This window comes from Mus caroli, unplaced genomic scaffold (assembly GCF_978045245.1).
Source record: "Mus caroli unplaced genomic scaffold, Mus_caroli_1 scaffold_8, whole genome shotgun sequence".
In the NCBI taxonomy this organism is placed as follows: Eukaryota; Metazoa; Chordata; class Mammalia; order Rodentia; family Muridae; genus Mus; species Mus caroli.
Window position 1 is genome coordinate 136087822 of NW_028227263.1, and position 24431 is coordinate 136112252.

The 24431-nt window shown below is 43.9% G+C and overlaps 2 pseudogenes; both read right to left on the reverse strand.

Moving 5' to 3' along the window:
- Positions 1–1952: 1952 nt before the first annotated feature.
- On the reverse strand, positions 1953–11528 carry LOC147003670 (uncharacterized; annotated as a pseudogene).
- A 3699-nt stretch (positions 11529–15227) lies between these two features.
- Positions 15228–16466, reverse strand: LOC147003671 (RNA-binding protein EWS pseudogene; annotated as a pseudogene).
- Positions 16467–24431: the final 7965 nt, after the last annotated feature.

Here is a 24431-nt window from a genome sequence, read left to right on the forward strand (position 1 = left end):
GTTTGTTGTAGCTCCTGGTAGGAGCACTCCCCCCTCTGGAGCCAAAACTTCTAGGCCAGCAGAACCTAGAGTTATGGGGACAGGAAGCAAAAATTTTCCTATTGCTTCACGAGGAGTGATAATAAGTGGAACTATTCACTTTTCCACCCATGATTCCTAGACCCATGGATCCTGGCTATGGGGGAAACTGTACCATATAGCAAACGCGGATTCAAAGCATATACTGCCTTCTGAAAAACTCTGCCCCAGCCTTTCCATGCTGTTACCACCTAATTGGCACTGTAACTGCATCTTCAAAAGGCCATTCCATCTTTCTATCAGACCAGCTGCTTCAGGATGATGGGGAACATGGTAAGACCCATGAGTTCCATGATCGTGGGCCCACTGTCGCACTTCTCTGGCTGTGAAATGAGTTCCTTGGTCAGAAGCAATACTGTGTGGAATACCATGACAATAGATTCAGTAGTAGCTGTGAATGGAAGTCAAAGGATCTAGCAGTTACACAGCAAGCAGGCGAAGGAGCAAGAGCAGGACTCCCTTCATCCAATGTCCTTATATTGTCTCCAGCAGAAGGTGTAGTCAAGATTAAAGGCGTGTTCCACCACACCTTTAATCCCAGATGAAAGGTATAGCACAGGTTAAAGGTGCGGTCTACCACACCGTTAATCCTGGATGACCTTGAACTCAGAGATTTAATCTTCTGGAGTCCATAGCCACTATGCTCAAGATCTCCATACCAAGATCCAGATCAGAAACTTCTATCTCCAAGCCTCTAGATAAGGGTCACTGGTGAGCCTTCCAATTCTGGATTGTAGTTCATTGCAAATAGAGTCAAGTTGACAACCAGGAATACCCAGTACAGGTGGGGACACTTTAAAGATGAGCACACCACTAGCCCACAGACTGCAAAGAATTCTCAGTGCCAATGGCTTGGCCAAGCTAACCCAACCCCCCAAAACAAAAACATTCAAAATAATGTAAAATTTAAAAAGTTTTTTTTTTTCACATAAGCTATTCAAGATTTTTTCTAGCACTGACTGATACAAAGCACAATGAGATGACACTTTAGAGACCTCAGCTTCAGGAAAGAGCTATGAGATGATGTTCATGTGGCTAAATCAGTGGCACAAACATAATTTTCCTTTCTCTGTCTCCCTTGGGGGCAGGTGACCTCTAAGAGGTCACAACAACACTAAGGGGCAGCAAGATCGATCTTTAAGATGTAAGGAAAGGGGTAGAGCTGCGACCAGTTTGGGCTCAGGCCTGGGGCTTTAAGGTAGCAAGTTTGAATAACATTCATGAGGCCATGGGAGGTGGGGCTGTCTCAACGCCTCACTGTCTTATTTGGTCACATCTAATGGAAAAAGTACAAAATAAAAATAAGTGTAAAGTTGTTCAAAGAAATGAAATCTGAAAACCTTCACAGCCAGGAACAGTTTTTTTGTTTTTGGCTAACTTCCTAGAATCTCCCTGTTGTTTGGCTATGAATTGGTGCAGAGCACTGAGCTCTCCCACAGTGAAGCCTGCCTGGGCTCTGCTGGCTCTCAGCAAGGCAGGCCCCATCCTGGGTTTCTCCTCCATGGTGCAACAGTATCCATTAGGCTAAAATGTGATGCTCCAAGTGGCAGAAGTGCTTGGAATGTTAAAAATGGTTGCTAAGACAGAAAGTAATCACAATGTTCATATCACAACTGCATTGAAGACACTGTGTTGTGCTCATATTCCCTTAAATATTGTTCTAAAAGGTGTTCAGCCCCTCCCGCTGGAACTCTGGGAAGAGGCTGACACAGTTTTGTGCAGAAGACAAGAGGAGTAGAGGAGGTGGCAGGAGGGAAAGCAGTCTTCAGTTAAAAAGATCAGCCCTCAGTTTCAAAGTCAGCTTCAGGGAGACTGTGCTCTGGCAGAGTCAAGGTCAGAGGGAGGAGTGGCCGCGGGGCAGGGATGGGGAAGGTCTACATCTCCTTTAGGTCCAGCAGGGTCCAGCATCCTTTGTGTACAGAGATGCTCCTCTTTGGGGAACTTCAGTTTATCTTCCAAGTCATCAATGGTCTTCTCGAGTTTGGTTCCTGAACTTTCAGCAAACTCAGCACGGGTCTCTGCCTACTGGAGTTTATCAGTATGAATCTTTATTTCTTCTTCATACTTATCTTCTTTTTGAGAGTACTTTTCTTCATCAGCACTCAGACACTTCAGGTTCTGGTCCATCAGTCTGATCTGCTCTTCCATTTCTCAGCAACGGGCCTCTGCCAGCTCAGCACGTTCCTCCTTGTTTTTCCAGTCTCCTTCAATAATCACCAACTTATGAGCCACCTCTTCATACTTCCTATCTGCCTCTTCTACAATGTGCATTGCTTCCTTTAGCTGGATTTCCTGGAGTTCCATCTTTTCTTCATCTTTTAGACCCCTTATTTTTAATCACCTTCATACCTTTCTCACTCTCATATGCAGCCTTCTCCACTTCCTCCAGCTTCTGCAAAGCAGTGGTAAGACGCTCCTGGACAAGGTCCCGCTCCTCTTCCACCAGCTGGATCCTGCAGTTCAAAGAGGCCACCTCAGCATCAGCCTGCTCCCAGGCCTGCCTTTCTCCCTCCACTTCCTGCTGGAGGTGAAAGACCCCCGAAGGGAGACCCTCACTCAAGTCTCGGGACAGCCGCGAACCCAAGAAGACACTGAGACCGAACTCAGAATATAGGAAGGAAGATTTAATACAGCAGCAACAAGCAAGCACATGAACCAGAGCTCTGGGGTCGAAACTCATACACCGAGCATGGTGTAGAGGAGATTCGACACCGGCCCAAATTTTTCACAGGCTTATATAGAAAAAAAGCCAAGGGGGGAGCAGGGTGGGGAAAGTACAAATCTGCGTCACTAAGGGGTTCTGCCAAGGGTTTTTCCAAGGGACTTTCCGTAACCAAGAGATCGTGTCCTATATTTTGGCAATGTACCCGATCTATTGGAACATTCTGAGGTTGTTCTTATCTCAAATATATTCTTGAGGCTGTTCCAGGAAACCCTTATCTCAAAAATGTTCTTGGAACAGTCCTCAGTTGGGAGGGGATCGAACTCTGAGTTGAAGAGTTCAGGAATGTACTCTGGGGTGAAGAGTTCAGGAGTGTTCCGGGAACAATCTCCAGATGGGAGGGGGTAGGACTCTGGGGTGAAGAGTTCAGGTGGTCAGTAATTTTCCTCTTTCATTCCCCACTCCTCTTTGTAAATAGCTCTAATCCTAGAGCGAGTGTTCGGCCTCCTGGAGGACCCGATATTGTTGCCTTAGTACCATAACTTGCACTACAGTTATTCATTCTCTAATAAAAGCTACTAACTTATTAAGGATGCAGGGGCCAAAAGTAAGCAAAAGCATAAGTGTAATTAAGGGTCCTGCTATGGTGGAGAGGAGAGTGGTGAGCCAAGGGGACTTATTAAACCAGCTTTCAAACCATCCTTGTTGGCTTTCTCTTTCTCTTTTACGTATATCTAGGCGTTCTCTAAGTTTGGCCATAGAATCTTTGATTACTCCTGAATGGTCAATATAAAAACAACATTCTTCTTTTAGGGCAGCACAGAGTCCCCCTTCTTTAAGGAATAATAAGTCTAATCCTCTCCTATTTTGCAGCACCACTTCAGACAGGGAAGTTAAAGATTCTTCTAATTTGGTTATAGACTGTTCTATAGTTCTAAGATCAACATCCATAGCCGCACGTAGCTCCTCATAATATTGGGGGGCCTTAATTAAGGCAGCAGTTACTGTACCTACTCCAGCCGCTACTCCCAATCCTAAAAGTACTGCCAAAGTTAAAGTAATGGGTTCTCTTTTCCAACGGACCCGGTGATCAAATTTGTCTAAAAAGGAGCTATCATCATGATACAGGAGTCTAGGAATAAGTTGAACTAAAATACAGAAATCTTTGGAGCTATTAAAAACAGACATAGATACACAAGGAGTGAGACCGGTATTGCAAGCCCATACTGTGTCTATGGGGGGCACTAGATACTGACCACCTTGGTTAGACTGGACGTTCTGAGTCTGATTGCAGAGGTGCCGTTTATCCTGAGGTGCCTGGCCCAAACAAAGCCCACTCCCTGAAACCACTGCCAGAGTCAACTTTCTGTTTTCTCCCCAAAGGCATTGAGAATGATCTGAAGTAGTATTATAAGTCCTAATCTGAGCAATTCCTTCATAATAAGGGGGCCTAGAGGCATAGCATAACCAACAGGATTGAGTCATATTAGGATTAGTCCTATTTAAAACTAAAAAAGCTCCTTGGATTAGACTGATCAGACGGCTTTCTGTGTCTAGGGGCGGTGGGGAAACTAAGGTTGGCTTCATGAGGGGAGTATTAGTCCCTAGGGAGGGTCCCACTGCGTTGGGCTGTGGAGTTGGTGGAACTGGTACGGCTGGGACTTTTGGGGGAGCCTGTGCGACTGGGGGTTCCTGTTCTATAAGGACCTTGTTGGGCCCTATGGGTGTTACCGCCAATTCTTTTACTGTCAGCCTGATTGTAAAAATGAACCCAGGGTCTCTTGGTGTAATATATACTCGCCAACCCCACTTATTTCCTTTTACCCAACTCAAACGATGTTGTTTCCCTTTTTCAGTGAATTTTATAAGTAGGGGGTTGCAGTATTTACCTTTGCATGGTCCTGGGGGACTGTTTTTAAGAGCACACCCACTCTCTGGATATTTATAGGGGTTTCTTTCTCCTTCGTTTGTCTTGTCATAACCACTGCCCCGTTTTACCATGATTAGGTCCCAGTCAGAGGAAGGCTTCCAGTAGGCATCCCCTGTCGTTTCACATGTCCATTTACCACAAAAGTAATCTGATGCCCCTCCACATTCCTGTTTAAGCCTTCCGCTCCGACCCTGACCGGGGCAAACATAAAATTGTGCAGCTCTAAGATTAGCTCGGTAGAATTGTCCCGAACATCCCATCGTGTTCCCTATCCCATTCGGAACACACCGCTGTTCAGGGGGTGGGTTAACAAGATCAGTATGATCGGGGAGGTCCCAATTGGGAGATCCTGCTGCTAACCTACAGATGTCAGGTGTGAGATCAGGCCACCAAGTCCAAGGGGGATGAACTGCAGTGATTGCCCATACAATGTTCCCCTCCTCATTAAGCACTTCCCAAGACTGTTGAACTGGAGCATGAGGGTTGTGGTTCCCTAGGCTTAGGGTGGCACCCGCGACACAAGCGAAGTTTAAGAGGATTGTCAGTAGTTGCCACCATCCAGTTGTCTTCATGGTTGCCTCTTCCCCGGCTAGGAGCCTTCTTGACATGGGAGGCGTGGATCCAGGCGGCGATTCCGTCTACTTTTACTGCCGTGGGAGTTGTTAACAGCACCAGATATGGTCCTTTCCACCGAGGCTCAAGAGTGCCAGCGCGATGTCATCTGACAAGGACCGAATCTCCGACCTGGAACCCGTGGGGCACTGCTGTAGTCCCCGGTGCATAAGCTTCTTTGATCTGGTCCCAGATCTGCGTTCTGACAGCTTCTAAAGCCTTTAAATGGGTAAACAGAGCAGAGGGTGAGGAAGAGTCAACACAGGGATCCAATATCCCTCCAGACTCAGTCAAGGGGGGCGGTCCCCCATGTAGAATTTCATAAGGAGTAAGACCGAAACGTCCAGGTGTGTTTCGGACCCTAAGAAGCGCAAAGGGAAGGAGGGTCACCCAGTCCTTACCGACGGTCTCAATAGCTAATTTAGTTAGGGTCTCTTTTAGAGTCCTATTCATTCTTTCTACCTGTCCTGAGCTTTAGGGTCTATAAGCACAGTGTAACTTCCAATCAGTCCCCAATTGTGTGGCCAATCCCTGACTTACCTGGGCAACAAATGCGGGCCCGTTGTCTGAGCCAATTACCTTAGGGATCCCAAACCGGGGTAGGATTTCTTCAAGGATCTTCTTGGTTACTACCTGAGCAGTTTCAGACTTAGTGGGAAAGGCCTCTACCCATCCTGAAAAGGTGTCTATAAATACCAGCAGGTACTTGTTACCATACATTCCTGGTTTAATTTCAGTGAAATCCACTTCCCAGTAAACTCCGGGGCGATCCCCTCGTTGTCTCTTTCCTTGTTCTTTGTAAGGTCGAGCAGCATTGGTGAGAGCACAAGCCTTGCAGGAGTCAATTACCTGCTGTACCACTGAATTGAGTTTTAAAATATAATAATCAGAACCCTTGATCAGCTGTAGGAGTTTATCAGATCCCAGATGAGTCAGTTGATGTAATTTTTGGACATAGTCTCTTCCTTCTTTTGTAGGTAAAATAATGCGCCGATCTACAGTCCGCGCTAGCCCCCTAAAATTGAATTCCTGCGCCTGTTTGCGACAAACCATGGAATCTAATAGTTTAAAATCTTCATCAGAGTAAGTATAGTTAGGACTGGTTGCCGGTGAGGGCTCTGGCAGGGGCCTGCCTTTTTCTGCCATGATTGTTACCCCCTGGGCTGCCTGCTTTGCTGCTACATCAGCCATCTGGTTTCCTCGGGCCACAGGATCTTGTCCTTTTTGGTGGCCCGGACAATGGATAATAGCCACTTTCTTTGGCATATGTATAGCCTCTAGGAGGGCTAGAATTTCTTCTTTGTTTTTAATGTCTTTACCTGCCGAGGTAAGTAGCCCCCTCTGTTGGTAGATGGCCCCATGAATATGGGCTGTAGCGAAAGCATAGCGGCTGTCAGTGTAAATGTTAATCGCCTTACCTTCAGCCAACCGCAGGGCTTGGGTTAGTGCCATAAGTTCAGCCTTCTGAGCCGAAGTTCCTTCTGGAAGACCACTCGCCCAAATTACCTGTTTTTCATCTACTACCGCTGCTCCTGCTTTCCTTTTTCCCTCCACCACAAAGCTGCTGCCATCTGTGTACCAGGCAGGCACACCCGGCCAAGGCTGATCAGTTAGATCTCTCCTCGTTCCAGTTTCCTCAGCCAGGACATCAGCACATTGATGTACAGGAGTGGAGTCGTCCGCCAAGGGGAGGAGGGTAGCAGGATTGAGGATAGCAGGTGGAGCAAAAGTTACTCGATCATTTAGCAACAAACTCTGGTAGTGGGTCATCCGGGCATTAGTCATCCACCGGTCAGGGGGCTGACGTACAATACTCTCCAAAGCATGGGGGGCGATTACAGTCACATGCTGACCCAGAGTAAGCTTGTCAGCGTCTTTAACAAGCAGGGCTACTGCGGCAATGGCTTTCAAACAGGAGGGCCAGCCACTGGCAACTGGGTCAAGCTTTTTAGATAGGTAGGCCACTGGCCGCTTCCAAGGTCCCAGAGTCTGAGTCAAGACCCCACGGGCTATTCCGGCCCGCTCATCAACATATAGGGTAAAGGGCTTAGTCAAATCTGGCAAGGCCAGGGCGGGGGCTGCAAGCAGGGCTGTCTTTATGCTGTCAAAGGCTTTTTGGTGTTCCTCAGTCCAAGTGAATGGGACTTTTTCTTTAGTAAGTGGATATAGAGGGGCTGCCAGTGTCGCGAACCCTGGTATCCAGAGTCTGCAGAAGCCCGCCGTCCCCAGAAACTCACGTACTTGGCGCGGGGTGGTAGGGGTTGGGATCAGCATCACAGTCTGTTTTCTGGCCTCGGTGAGCCACCGCTTTCCTTCCCGGAGGGTGTACCCTAGGTAGGTCACCTCGGTGCGACATGGCTGGGCTTTCTTAGCCGATACCCGGTACCCCAACTCACCCAGTTCATTCAGGAGCCTCTTGGTTCCTTCAAGGCACAGTTCCTGAGTTGAGGCTGCAACCAGTAAGTCATCTACACACTGTAAGAGAGAAATCTGAGGGTTTTTCACTCTGAAAGGCGCAAGGTCACGGTGGAGTGCTTCATCAAAAAGAGTAGGGGAGTTCTTGAATCCTTGGGGCAACCTTGTCCAGGTTAGCTGGCCCGTATATCCTCCTTCTGGGTCCCTCCACTCAAAAGCGAATAGTGGCTGGCTATTAGGGTGTAATTGAAGGCAGAAAAAGGCATCATTTAAGTCTAGGACAGTGTACCAAGTCCGCTCTGGCGGGAGGGAACTTAGTAGGTTGTAAGGATTTGGAACGGTAGGGTGAATGTCCTGCACCCTCTTGTTAACTTCTCTCAAATCTTGCACTGGTCGATAATCATTAGTCCCAGGTTTTCGTACTGGCAGGAGAGGTGTGTTCCAAGGGGATTGGCAAGGCACTAGAATTCCTTGCTCTATCAGTCTCTGAATATGTGGCCGGATGCCTTCTTTAGCTTCCTTACTCATAGGGTATTGTCTGACCGAGACGGGGGAGGCATCGGCTTTTAACTCTACCACGACCGGAGGTACTTGTTTAGCTAATCCCATCCCTGCCTGCTCAGCCCAAACTCCAGAAAAAGCGGATAGCCATTCAGGACCTAGCAATTGTTTGGGACCCTGCTCATGAAGGCGATACTCTTCTTCTAAATTTAAAACCAAACACGCTATAGGGGTCTCTCCCCAGGTAACTTCTGGTCCCTTTGAGGTGAACTGAACTTGAGCTTTAAGTTTGGTCAACAAGTTTCGTCCCAGAAGGGGCGCAAGGCACTCAGGAATCACAAGAAAAGAGTGGGTTACTTGATTTTTTCCTATTTCCAAAACTCTCTTAGTAGTCCAGGGGTAAAATTTACTGCCAGTAGCTCCTATTACCATAGTCTTTTTACTTTCTAATTGTCCTAACGGTTTAGTCAAGACTGAATGTTCTGCTCCTGTGTCTATTAAAAAATTAACAGGAGTCCCCTCCACAGAAAGTGTTACCCTAGGCTCAGGGAGGGGGTCCGAGCCCCGACTCCCCTAGTCTTCTTTCATAGTCAACACCTTGGGTTCTTTTGGCTTTCTTTTGGGGCAATTTCTGGCCCAATGTCCTTTCTCTTTACAGCATGCACACTGGTCTTTTTCAAGTGGAGGTTTCTGTTCTCCTGGAGGTCTTCTTGCCCTGTTGCCCAGGTACCCTGGCTGTCCTTTTTCTGACCTTCTTTCTCCTACTACTGTGGCCAAAATTCTAGTTAAGTTTCTCTCCTGGTGGCGATCACGCCGATTCTCTCTCTCTTCGATCTCTTTCTTTTCTCTCTCTCGCTTCTCTTCCTCTGTCTCCCTCTTGTGATACACTTTTTCAGCTTCCTTCACTAGATCCTGTAAAGTATAATCTTGGAGCCCTTCTAGTCTCTGTAACCTTTTCTTGATATCAGAGGCAGACTGACCAATGAAAGCCATAGCCACGGCTGCTTTTTGACCCTCTGAAGAGGGATCAAACGGTGTATACCTCCTGTAAGCCTCCATTAGTCGTTCTAAGAAAACAGAGGGCGGCTCCACTGGACCCTGAAGGACCTCTCTTACCTTGGCCAAATTAGTAGGTCGCCGTGCGGCCCCTTTGAGCCCCGCCACTAGAGTCCGGCGGTAGACCGTGAGACGCTCCCTACCTTCCGCAGTGTTGTAGTCCCAATTAGGACGAGTCAAGGGGAAGGATTCATTTATAAGATTGGGGAGATTAGTGGGGGTCCCATCTTGTCCCAGGACATTCTTCCTGGCTTCTAGCAGGATCCTTTCTGTCTCCTCCGTGGTGAAGAGGACCTGCAAAAGTTGCTGGCAATCATCCCAAGTGGGTTGATGGGAGAACATAAGTGACTCAAGGAGCCCAATAAGCCCAGAAGGGTTTTCTGAGAAAGGAGAGTGGTTAGTTTTCCAATTATATAAATCAGAAGAGGAAAAAGGCCAGTACTGTAAAGGAATGAGATCATTAGGTCCCGGCGCTGGCCCTCCCACATGTGCTCTAAGTGGCAAGGCGACTGTTGAATCCGGCCCCCCCTCCTCCCCAGGGCTTCGGCCTCGTCGGCTCCTAGTCCCCCCCGCCGGTCCCTGAGCCCCTCTCGCTATTGGTCCCTGTGGCAGGGCGGCCGCAGGCGGCTGCTGGGGCAGGGGGTAAGGGGGAGGTTGGGAGTCCATCCAGAGGAGGTCGTCAACCTCTGGATAAATCTTGGGGGGTGCTGAGGGACTGGGTTTTTCGGCTGCATCGGACTGGACAACCGCGACCGTCAGTTTCGAAGGATTTGGAATCCAAGGCTTGACCCACGGAGGTGGGAACTGAACAAGATTCTGCCAAGTCACAATGTAGGGGATCTGATCAGGGTGACCTCCTTCTTCCTGAAAGACAATTTGCCTGACGGCGGCGATTAGTGACAAGTCAAAAGCACCCTCCGGTGGCCAGCCCACTCCAAATGTCGGCCACTCGGAGGCGCAGAAATTCTGCCAAGGACCTTTTCTAAACTCTACTGACTGGTTGTGAGCTCTGACCCTCACCTCTCCCCAATGCTCCAGAGTTAGAGACAGGGGAGAGGAGGCAGACTGTCCCATTTCTAGAATAATAGCAGACACAACAAGAGCGGACACGAGACTGAGACAAAAAAGAAACCAAAAACGGCGGCAACTTCGCGTCGACCACAGGCAGCTTACAGAATCAGATGGCCCCTCTAAGGCCGGCCGATTGAGACCTTCCACCAGAATGATGGTCTCTTGGCCCTCTGAGGGGTCCACCAGGCATCCCCGGTCCTCCCCTGTTCCTCCTGGGACGTCTCACAGGGCACGCGGACGGTGGACACCGGACACATCTATCCCTATCCACCCTGCACTCCCTCCCGGAGCATGGTCTCAGGTGCTCTTACCGAGCACTGAGCGTACCACAAAACCGAAACTGCGATCGCACCAGATACAGAATGGCCTACCTGGCCTCCGGAAACAGAACACAGACACCAGGCCTACCTGGCCTCCAAAAACAGAACACAGACACCAGACCAAGTCAAAACAGAAAATCTTACCTTTAAGGGGGTCTAGGACTTCTGGGTGGTCGCGCAAATCCCGGACGAGCCCCCAAATGAAAGACCCCCGAAGGGAGACCCTCACTCAAGTCTCGGGACAGCCGCGAATCCAAGAAGACACTGAGACTGAACTCAGAATATAGGAAGGAAGATTTAATACAGCAGCAACAAGCAAGCACATGAACCAGAGCTCTGGGGTCGAAACTCATACACCGAGCATGGTGTAGAGGAGATTCGACACCCGGCCCAAATTTTTCACAGGCTTATATAGAAAAAAAGCCAAGGGGGGAGCAGGGTGGGGAAAGTACAAATCTGCGTCACTAAGGGGTTCTGCCAAGGGTTTTTCCAAGGGACTTTCCGTAACCAAGAGGTCGTGTCCTATATTTTGGCAATGTACCCGATCTATTGGAACATTCTGAGGTTGTTCTTATCTCAAATATGTTCTTGAGGCTGTTCCAGGAAACCCTTATCTCAAAAATGTTCTTGGAACAGTCCTCAGTTGGGAGGGGATCGAACTCTGAGTTGAAGAGTTCAGGAATGTACTCTGGGGTGAAGAGTTCAGGAGTGTTCCGGGAAGAATCTCCAGATAGGAGGGGGTAGGACTCTGGGGTGAAGAGTTCAGGTGGTCAGTAATTTTCCTCTTTCATTGGCACTCGACCCTCTCCTCAGCATCAGCAGCCTGCTGCTGCAGAACCTGGATCTTGAGCTTTACTGCCTTGATGGTGGTGCTCCCGGACATGGAGCCTACCAAGCTGCTTCTGGAAATCAGGTTCCTACCTCCTCTGCTCAGCATTGTAGTAGCTTTTCACCCTACTACCGACTCAAGACTTGATTTTCTATCTAATGGCCGTCCTTGAACAGTTGAGAGTAACCTTGAATTCTTTATTACCTTGCCCCCATCTCCCAAGTGCTAGGATTGTAATGTATGTGTTTTTTAAAGATACATTTATTTATTTTATGTATGTGAGTACACTGTAGCTGAATAGATGTTTGTGAGCCTTCATGTGGTTGTTGGGAATTGAATTTTTAGGAAGTCCTGCTCCCTCTGGTCAATACTGCTTGCTTTGGTTGGCCCCACTTGCTCAGTCCCTGACTGCTCTGGCCCAAAGATTTCTTTATTATTATACATAAGTACACCGTAGCTAACTTCAGATAGACCAGAAGAGGGCATCAGATTTCATTATGGGTGGTTGTGAGCCATCATGTGGTTGCTGGGATTTGAACTGAGTCAGTGGTCCTACCCATTGAGCCATCTCACCAGCCCTATAACATGCTTGTGTGTGAGTGTGCACACTTGTGCTGGGCTGCATAGAGCTCAGACGACAGCTTGCAGGAGTCACTTCTCCCTACCACTTATCCTGGGGATCCAAGTCTGGCATGGAGGCAAGTGTCTGTCAGCCTGCCCTGCTTTTTTTTTGGGGGGGGGGGTAATATGTTATTGTTTGTTTTGAAATAGGGCCACAGTATTTACTAGGATGTCCTTGAACTCAAAGGTCCACTTTCCTCTCTTCCTGAGTTCTGGAATTAAAGGAGTATTCCACTACACCAAGTATGCTTTGTTATTGTGCTGTTTGTTTGTTTCTTTGTTTGTTTGTAAACACAAGGTCTAACATTATAGCCCAGGCTAGCTTTGAACTTATGGTGTAACCCACCTTGGCCTTAGACTTGTGGCAGTGCAGCTTATTTGCCTCAGCCTCGCTGATACCAGGTGTCCTAGTTATGGCTTCTATTGCTATGATGGAACACCATGACCTAAGCAACATAGGGAAGAAAGGGTTTATTTGACATGCATTTCCAGATCATGGTTCATCATCGAAATCTGTCAGGACAGGAACTCAAACAGGGCAGGAAACTAGAGGCAGGAGCTGAGGCCATGAGGGCTGCGGCTTGCTGGTTTGCTCCTCTTGGCTTGCTCGACCTATTTCTTATAGAATCAGGACCAGGGTTGACACCACCCACAATCACTAATCATCCATCAGTCATTAATTAGGAAAATGCACTATAAGCTTGTCTGCCTTCAGCCCAGTCTTACGGAGGCATTTTCTCAGTTAAGATTCCCTTCAGTACAAAAGTTCTAGCTCAAAGGTGTTCTCAACCTATGGGTCAGATCCTTTTGGAACCTTTTTCATCATAAGTTTTGCAGGCAAATGGATGGAACTAGAAAATATCCTCCTGAGGGAGCTAACTCAAATCCAAAAGGAAATGCATGTTATGTCCTTCTTAAGAAGTAGATACTAGCCAAAGAATTACAGAATACATAGGATATAATCCACAGAAGTCATTAAGGTTAAAAAGCAGAAGGGTGCAAGGGAGGATGTTTTAGTTGGACTTGGGAGGGAGAAGAATGAAATCCCTGGACACAGAAGAAGTTAGAGTGGAAAAGGGCACATGATCAGGTATGGGGCAGGGGGATACCGAGTAGAAGCCCTGAAAAAACAAATAGAAGTATGCAAACTTAGGGGTGATAAATGTGGGTGGACCCTCTAGAAGGTACCAGATAGCTGGGAAGTGAGATTCTCTCAGGACTCAAAGGGAGGAACTTTAGATCAAATGCCCAACAGTGGGGAGAGGGAACTTGTAGAGTCTACCTCCATTAGAAAGACAGGGCATTGAGTGGAGGGATGAGGTTGCGATCCACAGTCAAAAACTCTGACCTAGGATTGTTCCAGTCTAAAAGTGCCACAGGAACAAAAATGGAGAAAAGCCTGAGGGAAGATGGTCCAGTGGCCTGCCCAATATGGGATCCATCTCAAGGGGTGGCTCCACAGCCTGACAATATTACTGATGCTATGGTGTGCTTACAGACAGGATCCTAGCATTGTTGTCCTCTGAGGGGCCCAACAAGCAGCTAACTAACACAGATGCAGGTAATTACATTCAATCACTGGGCTTAAGTCAGGGATTCTTGTTGTTAAATTAGGGAAGGATTGGAAGAAGCTGAGGACAAGGGCAACCCCATAGAAAGACCAGCAGTCTCAACTAACCCCTGTAATCTCTCAGACACTGAGACACCAAACAGGCAGCTTATACACGAGCTGTTCTGAGGCTCTGGACACATATACATCAGAGGACTGACTGGTCGGTCTCAGTAGGAGAAGAGGAGCCTACCCCTTGAGAGATTTGAGGCCCCAGGGAGTTAGAAGGCATTGCAGGAGGTGATGGAGAAATCCTCTTGTAGACAATGGAGGAGGAATGGGGTAAGGGAATGAGAGGGCACTGACTGGACTATAAAAATATAAAAGTAATAAAAAAAGATTTAAAAATAAATTTTTCAATGAAAGTATATATTTTAAGTTCAAAATGGCTCAGGATTCTAATGCAAAATGAATATTATTATGAGGAGATAAATTCATATATACCAATATTAATGTAAAATTCCCAACACATAATACATTATATAATATATATATATACATATATATATATATATATATATATATATATATATATATATATATATATATAATACTCATAAGTACATCCAGACACACACCGATGCATACCTACATATATGGATATGTACATATATGTATATGCAGTCTCTCAAATATTTATGCTCATGGTATATTTTAATCATCTCAGAAGACTACTTCCCGTTATACAAACTGGGAAAAGAGATGAGGGTGGAAAGAAGGGAACAACACTTAGGATGATCAAAAGTGAAAATGGACAGTATTTGTATGCTTGTCTGTGTGAGTCTTTCTTTGGGCTTATCCTGAACAGTGTTACATTCATCTCAGAAACCATAAGTCGCTGACAAAGAAGTTGTAAGTAGAATACCTTCTTTTATGTATTTGTTCTGAGTATGTGGGGACACCCAAAATAATTCACACAATTGTCGTTGAACCTGACTACCAACCAGAATGTAATAGCAAGTCCTTCTTGCTGAATGTATCACAAACTTTGGAGATGGGACATGAGAAATCAAGGTCATATTGACTCAGACAATTCAGAACTGTTGGGTTACTTTTTATAGCTCCTGAGTGCATTCAAGATGTTGGAGGAATAAATTTATCAAGCTTTTTACACTGTGAACTTCACCAATATCCATTTTAGTAACACTACCCTTGCCACATTGTTAGCATAACTCTTATTGGGGTACACAGTATTTTCCTGGTTGGATTTGTGACTTGCTCTATAGTGATGATTCTTAATCCATGGTTTATGAGTAATGGAATACATAGATTTCTGGTGGTATCAAACACTTAGACTCTACTCAGTAGCAAAACTACCACTGTAACAATTAAAAATACATATGGCTGTGGATTTTTTCACTATTTAGCTTATTTTAATGTTTCTTCACAAATGATAAAAATAAAAAGTACAAGCAAAGAATAAACATAATATTCTCACTAACATTATAAACATGGAATTATACATTTAAAATATTTTCTATTTTAAAAACTAAATCTGGTCATCAATGCAGCTCTGCATGTCTCTAGTAGGGTCAGTCTCTGTGTTGCTGATGGTGCTCACGTTTATCCAATTTCCCAGGACCTCCAAGTCTGCCTGTTCCTTCAGTCTGATCCAATAAAGGTCCAGGAGAGCCCCTAGGACTACCTTGTCTTCCTGTACCAAAACCAACCTAGTCCATGCTGAGGCCTCCTCAGAAGTCTTATCTGTCTCCACCTCTACCACCTCTGAATATTCAGCTATGATAATTGCAGTCAGTCCCACAGTCCAACTATTCCTCCTTACATGCCTCCAGGGCTACCTCAGCTATGATTACCGCCCTGAGGTGGAAATGCTGGAGGGAGGAACCCTCAGCATTAGGGGCCTTATACTGGTTGCATTCTGTTCTCCAGGTGAAATTTGGTTTCCACAGCCCAGATTGAGACACTGCCAGACACTACTTGCTGCTGGACATTTTGCCATCCAAAGGGATTCCCTCTTGAGCCTCAGAGACCCTTTTGTGGAGGAGCTACTGCTACTTCCTCCATGTCCTGGCATATAAACCAAGGTTCCTCCAGGACCACCTGGGAGCCAGAACTTCCACGAAGTGGTGGTGGTATCCCTCTGCCCTCACCTGATTGCATGCCACCCTGCACCCTGTTCATTAGATGCTTCTTTCAGGCTAGAGAATCTTTATGTTTGCTTCATTGAACATCTTTTCCATCTCCATTCCATGGCACTGTTGGTAGATGGTGTGGCTTTGTAGGACATTGTGGCATCACATTTAGTTTTTCCTGTTTCCTTATCCATGCAGATATTGATCATGGCTTGTCCAGTTCTTTTGTTCATCTTGACAGTCCCACACTGCTTAAAGAAGCCTTTCAGATCATCCAAAGTCACATTGTCACTTAATCCTTGCACATAAATTTCACTGTTGTCAGAGTCTTCATCGAGGTCTATAGGAAAGTCTTGATCAAGATCTGGTCCTTCATCCATGGGTCCAGAAGTCTTATTGAAGACACCTTGATTTCCACAGTACCCATTGCACTCCTCCCTGCCCACTTTTGCTAATGCTTCTAGAATCAAACCTCCCTCTTCTCCTGCCACAGTTATCAGGGTCACTTAAGCTCTGGTTATCCCCTTGTCAGGAAAATTCTCCATATTTCTACCCATAAATACCCATGCCACTGGAGTGGTTCTTTTGAAAAGAACTCTGGTGCCCATAGCTGCTACTCTGTTGGCTATATTGATTTTTAGCCTGGCTATAGGTTCTTGTCTGAGGGGAGTAACTGTCTTATTTTGTGTTTTACTGCTGTGAACCAACACCCTGACAATGGCACGTCTTACAAAAAACAACATTTAATTTGGGTTGGCTCACAGGTTTAGAGGATGAGTCCATTATCATCAAGGTAGCAGCATGATAGCTTCTAGGCAGGCATGGTACAGGCAGAACAGAGAGTTCTTCACCTGAAGGCTTCTAGTGAAAGACTGACTTCCAGGCAATTAGAATGAGGTTCTTGAAGTCCATGGCAACAGCAACACACATATTCCAACATGGATAGGAATCCAAAAAGTGCTATTCCATGGACCAAGCATACTCAAACCATGACATTCCACAATGTGACTCCAATAGGCTTATTCAACTACGAGTCTATGGAGGCCATAGCTAGTCATATAAAATAAAAAGGTACATTTAGTCCAACTTTTAAAGTCCACATAGTGTACAGCAGTATCAATTTTAAAATTCCAAGGTTCAAGGTCTCTACTGAGACCCAGCCAATCACTTATCTTTAGTCTCCAAATCAAGACAGGAACCAGCTATGCAAACTAAACTTTGTATTTTCATGTCTGATGTCAAAGCAGTTGTCAGTTCTGCAACACCTTTTGCATCTTTGTTGATGGCAACAAACTTCTTTTCCTGAGCTGGTTCCATTCTGTGTTACCAGCATTACTGAGGAGATATCCATTGGCTCTGGTACCTTGAAAATTTTGGGTCTCTGAGGCAACTTGGATGTTACAGCTTCTTTGAAACCAGGATCCATACGTGATCTTCTGGGCTCCTCCTAAGGGCAGATGTCAGGTCTCTAGCTCTGTTATCTGTATCACTCCAAGCTCAGGTACATCCACTCGACTGCTGCTTTTGTTCTTGGTGAGCATCCCATGGGAGTGGATTCTCCAGTATGCTGGGGTATTTAGCTGCAACTAGGCTTCACCAATAACCTCTTATAGGCTCTCTTAATGATGTCAAGCTTCAAATTCTTTGCATGACCCCATCAGTCCCAAGATATCAGCTGCAACTTCAGCTAAAACTTCACTGGTGGCCTTCTATGCCTTCTCACAGTGCTAAGCCTCAGCTGATATTCATGGCCCTTTCATGCATTCAAAACCAGTACAATCTGTGTGACTCTTACACACCAAGTATAGCTGCAGCATGACAAACCACCTTGGCTATCTCTGGACCATGATTTTGTACTCTCTGTAAACACATCCCAGAATTTTTCACCCCAGTGATGCTGGTCACCACTAATTCCTTAGGTTCAGCTAACCAGCAGCAGTCTCCTCTTCTCTTGACTATAAATTTTGAGAAACATGTCCCAAACCACTATGGTCTGCTGATTGCAAAAGCTGGAACATGGTCCTCCTGTTCTATTACATTATCACCAGCTTCCTCTTTTCTAACTTCTTCACTGCCTAAGCTTTTCTGTCCTGTAACATGCTCTGTATATTGACCTTGAATTTAAATATCAGAATGCCTGACTCCTGGGATTAAAACTGTGTGCCACCTCCCCTGGAATTAAGGTTGTTTTTTTTTTTTTTCTCCACCTAGAACATGCTCTGTCTCAGGGTGTCCTTCAGGGATCTGTTCGGTTTGTCTGCTGGGATTACGTATGTGTACCAACATGCTTGGATCTAAATTTAGTTGGGTAGGTTCTTGCCACAAGGGCACTACTCCCTTAGTCCAATTTAATATCATGAACACAGAATTCAGCTCCATTTCACTTCCGGGTGCCCCTTTAATACTCAAATTATATATTTTCGATTTTTCCTTTCTCAGCTTACCATGGTTCTTTAAAATGCTTTTTTTGAAACTTAACCAGAGGAAAAAATCTATGATGGGCATTTCTGAGATTTCTTTCTCAATTTAATTAATCTGACTTTCTTCACTTTAGCCTAACACAGGCTCTTAAAACAAGAGCAAAATTGGACCACATTTGTCCCCAAAATTTCACAAAAGCACTCTTTAGGACACATATTGAAAATCTCCCCTGAAACCTCTTGGACCAGGTCTGCATATTTCAAACTATTTCTCAGTAACAAATTATTCCATTTTCTTAATATTTTAGTTCCTTTTGCCCTATTTAAAGCATTCCACTGCATTCCAAATCCAAAGTCCCCATATCCACATTCTTCCAATAAATAAATAGATAAATAAATAAATAAGGTCAGGCCTATATTAGCAATATCCCACTCCTGGTGCCAACTTCTGTCTTAGTTAAACTTGTACTGCTGTGAACAGACACTATGACTGACCAAGGCAAGTCTTATAAAGGTGACCATATACAAGGTAAGATATGATGGAGGTGTTATAACTGACTGCCTAGTATATCTCCTGAGTGCTTGGCGATAATGGTCATCTGTATCCGAGGCTAGGCTGGTTATAATAACCCTGTGCTAGATTGAGTTTGATTAGTCTAAGAGTGCTTGGTACCATTCTGTGGTCTTTTAGGTGGCATGGATTCTGGGTGCTGGCTACTAGCTGCTCATCATAAGCTCAGCAGGCAGCCTGGGTGACATATGTAGACTGAGCTGTGTAAAAGGCCTGTGTTTTGATGAGTGTAGAATTGTTGGTGTCATAAGCATCAGTGCCATATCCTTGTGCAGGCTGACCAAATGCCTGGGAGAAGTTGGAGTGATATAACCAGTAGGCAGCTGTCCATAATAAGTTCCCTATGCAATCTGCCCTTAGGTGGCAGTGGGTATAGCAGATATCAGTAGGCTGTCTTTAGGTTCCCTGGCTTTGTGCCCATATGCCTTGGTGGTCTGTGCATATCTTTGAGTTGGCTGAGCTGGGTAGGCCCTGTAGCCTTGTTGGTTTGCAGGTTAGCTTTAGGCACTGTAATCTATGTAATCCATTTTCTCTCCTTCTTCCCTGTTCTCTCAAAGTTGGTCTCCCTCTCATGTTCCCCAATGGTTGCAAATTATAAGACCAGAGGAAATATGTGTTCTACAGTTGTTATGACACACTGTTTGAGAAGCATTGCTTTACAGGAAGCCTTTCCCTACAGTTCAGGCCAGGAATCAATGACAGTGTTTCTCAAAGTCCCCATCAATAATAAAGGCCTTAATATTTTTCTAAATGATCATAGCAGGAATGTACTTTTATTAAAAAACCATTTTATTCATTTACATTTCAAATGATATCCCCCTTCCAGTTTACCCCTCCAGAAATGCCCATCCTATCCCCCCTCAGTCACCTCACCTTGCCTCTATGAGGTTACATCTTCACCCATTCAACCACTCCCACCTCATCACTCTGGTGCATCAAGTGTCCCTCCCTTCCCAATGATGTCAAATAAGGCCATCCTCTGCTTCATATGTATATGGAGTCCTGGCTCCTTCCTGTGTACTCTTCCTTTGGTGGTTTAATCCCTGGGAGCTCTGGGTGGTCTAGGTAGTTGATATTGTTCTTCTTATGGGGCTGCAAGCTCCTTCAGTCCTTCCCCTAACTCTTCCATTAGTATTTTCAGGCTCATTCTGATGGTTGGCTGTGTCTGCATCTGTATTGGTCAGGTGCTGGTAGAACCTCTCAGGAGACAGCTATATCAGGCTCCTTTCATTAAGCACTTCTTGGCATCAGGAATAGTATGGATGTTTGTTGTCTGCAGGTGGGAAAAGGTCCCAATGTGGGGTCGTCTCGAAATGGCCTTTCCTTCAGTCTCTGTGTTAATTTTTGGCCCTCTCTGACATGGATCACCCAGATCAAGTGTGGGGTCCCTGGAATGTGGGTCCTTGAAGGCTAGGTGGGTAAACAGAAACAAACATAGAGACAGTTTGAATCTGAGTCTATTTTGCAGCTCTCAAGCTAGGGTTTTTATACATTAAAAATATATATATATTACAACTCTTAGAAGACATGTTCAGTGAAGCAATCTCAAATACCATCATTATCATTTGGCACAATAAAGCACAAAAATCAAGCAAACATTACAACTCTGAAAAGATGTATTCTGTGAATCACAAATAGAACAGACAGTATTATTATTTATAGAAATCATCCAAGTGTTACAACTCTGAAAGCATGGATTCAGTCATCCAAGGCTAGTGGCATATTTCCAAGAGCAGATTAATATGTCTTTTGGTCAATTATTTTTTTAACATCTAGTGCCTGACCCTTTTTTTTTTTTTATAAATCTTCAACGTATAAATTTAAATTATTTTAATTCTTTTTATTTTAGTCTTTCTTATTCATATACCAAAACCCACTTCTGATGATAAATGTGTAGCCATATGAAATTTTATTGTTGGGAAAGATTTATCTATCATAGTACAATTATATGTTTTGTAAATGATTTATAAAGAAAAGTGTTGGATTTCCTGGGGATAAGGTCATTTTAGTGACCCCATCTCAAGAGATGGTTTCTTACCTATCATTCTCCCTTAAAATCTTGGACTAGGCTACCAGGAGCATGTCATAAATAAGAGAAAGAATAAAAGGAAACAAAACAGATACATCGCCATGAGAACTATGGCTCAGTATGTTGTTCTGTGCAAGAGTTCCACAATACGTTCTAGAAGGCATCCTTCTGTTGAAGTTTTATTCTCAGTCTGTGGAACTCATAACTATCTCTTTTGACTGTAGAGCTGTAGACAGAAGATGACTGGATAAATAATAATAATAATAATAATAATAATACTTATTCCTATGACAAGTATAATTCAATGTAACCAACTAACAGGGATTAATGACCATGAACCAGAGCTAATAGACTGAGTCAAATCCTCTACGCTAATAGATTCAACATGTGCTTTGCTTACAGCAGAGATCTGGGCTTGTAATTGAGCCATGTCATGAGTAATATCATTGTCTTTCCAAATTCTCAACAAATTTTTAGTAAAATTCTAATTATGACTTTCATTATAAGGTAATGGCGCTGCACACATTACTTAAAGCTGGCATGGCACTTGGTAAAAAGCTAACTTTAATATTTTCCACTTCTTGTCCTAGTGTTAAAATTACATCCTCTACAGCACCACTTTTTACTTCTAATATTTTAACTCTAACTCATTGCCTTGCAAGTGTTAAAGATACATTTTTATTTACATCATTAACACAATGTGCAGACTTCATATCTGAGACTAAGGTAACCGTTGAGACTGTAAGTGAAGTAAGGATGGCTATTAAAGCACTAATGCCTAAAATCAGAGCCAGAACAAAATGCGTTGGTCTAATTAGTGCATTAACTCTTTTAAACATTTGTAAGGTACTTTATCAAACCAAACATCATCTTTTAAATCTACAAGAAGAATAATATAAGTAGGTATTTGTAATAACGAAATAACTGAATAATTTTTAATTGATATAGGATCAACACAATTAATTAAAATACATTTGGAACATCTTACCTGATAAGATCCTTCTACCTTAGTAGTTTTTAAATCTGAGGATTGTCTAGCTATTATACCAAATGCTTAGGTAAGATCTAATTGCCAAAGGAATGCTCTTAGCTTCCTTAGGCTTTTTGGAATGACCATGTTAGTTGCAGCAAAATGTCTAAAGAATACTGGAAGAATATTAGTAATATTATGTAAAGGAGAGTGACTGACATAAACAGATTCCACCTATCCTGCAGCAAACCGTCTATTTACAGACTCATTTGAAAATGTATGGGGCCTATATCAATGAAAAAGCCGTAACTCATTGATTAAATGGTTTTGGTTTTCCTATTTGTGGGGTTTTTTTGTTTGTTTGTTTTTTTATTTGTTTTTGTTTTGGTATTTTGTTTGTGTTTGTGTTTTGTTTTGTTTTGTTTTGCTGTGTTTTGTTGTTTTTTCAAGACTGAGGTTTCTCTATGCAGCCCTGGCTATCCTGGAACTTACTCTGTACACCAGGCTGTCCTGGAATTCGGAAATCTGCCTGTCTCTACCTCCCAAGTGCTGGGATTAAACATATGCATCAACCACTGCCTGGCTTAAATATTTTATATAATCATAAAATGGTGAGCTTATAGAATAGTTATAAATAACTTATTAGGTTTTCCAAGCATCTTGGACTGAATCCCAAGAACTAGATCCATAATTAAGCCATCTTGAACTTTCATCTTGAAGCAAGGATACCTACAATTTATCATTATCCCGATATTCTTGTAGACATTCTTTGGAAACATAGTCTCTCTTGGCCTTATAAAATTTTCATTACAATTATAATACCCTGACATCATTATTGAAAGCTCCCACATTTTTTCCCAATCTGTCGGTTGCCAATTTATCTTACTGACTATGTTCTTTGTCTTACAGAAGTTTTCCAGTTTTATGAGGTCCCATTTGCCAATTCTTGATCTTAGAGCATGAGCCATTGGAGTTCTCTGTAGGAATTTTCCCCCTGTGCCAATTAGTTCCAGGCTCTTTCTCACTTTCTGTTCTATTAGATTCAGTGTATCTTGTTTCATGTTGAGGTCCTTGATCCACTTGTACTTGAGCTTTGTACAAGGTGACAAATATGGGTCTATTTTCATTCTTCTAGATACAGACAGCCAGTTAGACCAGCATCATTTATTGAAGATGCTTTCTTTTTTCCATTGTATCTTTTTGGCTTCTTTGTCAAAGATCAACTATCCGTAAGTGTGTGGTTATATTTCCCAGTCTTCAATTCTATTCCACTGATCAATATATATGTTTCTGTACCAATACCATGCAGGGTTTTTTTTTTTTTTATCACTATTGCTCTGTACTAAAGCTTCAGGTCAGAGATGGTGGTTTCCTGCAGCCATTCTTTTATTGTTAAGAATTGTTTTCACTATTCTGGTTCTTAATTGTTGGTGGTGTGTGTGTGTTTTTTTTTTTTTTTTTGTGGTTTTATTTTATTTAATTATATTTTTGGAGTTTTACTTTTTTGGTTTTTTGTTGTTATTTTGTTTCACTTTTTCAGATGAATTTGTGAATAGTTCTTTGTATGTCTTGAAGAATTGTTTTTGGGAATTTGATGGGGATTGCATAAAATCTATAGATTACCTTTGGTAAGAAGGCCAATTTTACTATGCTAATTCTGCCAATCCATGATCATGGGGAATATCTCCATTTTCAGATATATTCATTGATTTTCTTCTTGAGAGACTTGAAGTTATTATCATACAGGTCTTTCACTTGTTTGATTAGACTTACCCCTAGATATTTTGTATTATTTATGGCAATTGTGAAGAGAGTTGTTTTCCTAATTCCTTTCTCAGCCTGTTTATCCACTGTATAAAGAAAGGCTTTTGATGTATTTGAGTTAATATTATATCTGGCCACTTTGTTGAAGTTGTTCATCAGCAGGAGAAGTTCTCTACCTGGAGTCTAAGCTATACTACTTTTGGGAATATACCCAAAGAATGGTCCACAATGCCACAGGGGCATGTGTTCCACTATGTTCATAGCAGTCTTATTTGTGATAGCTAGAAGCTGGAAACAACCTAGATGTCCCACAACAGAGAAATTGATAAAGAAAATGTGGTTCATTTATACAATGGAATACTACTCAGCAGCTACTAAGAATGAAGACATCCTGAGTTTCAAAAGTTAATGGATGGAACTAGTAAATATCATCCTGAGTGAGGTATCTCAGACCCAAAAGGACATGCATGGCATGTACTCACTAATAAGTAGATGTCAGCAGGAGAAAGCAAAACAAAACAAACAAGCAAACAAAATAGCAGAGCACCCAAGGTACATTCCACAGACCTCACAAAGATCAACAACCTGAAGTGCCCAAATGAGGACACTTCAGTCCCACTTTAGAGGGAGAAGAAAGCAATCACAAGTTAGGAGGGAGGAAGGCATCTGAGAGAAAAAGTGGGGGGGGGGAGGGGATAGGAAATCCGGAGGAGAGGAGAACCTGATCTGGTACTGATTCAGGGGAAAAGACTGAAGCCATGATGGCTAGCAGAAAGAATGGAAACAGGTAACCTCAGGAGATATGAGGTGGGGCAGGGGAAACCCTCCAAAATGCACCAGAGACCTGGGAGGTGACATTCTCTCAGGACTCAAAGGGAGG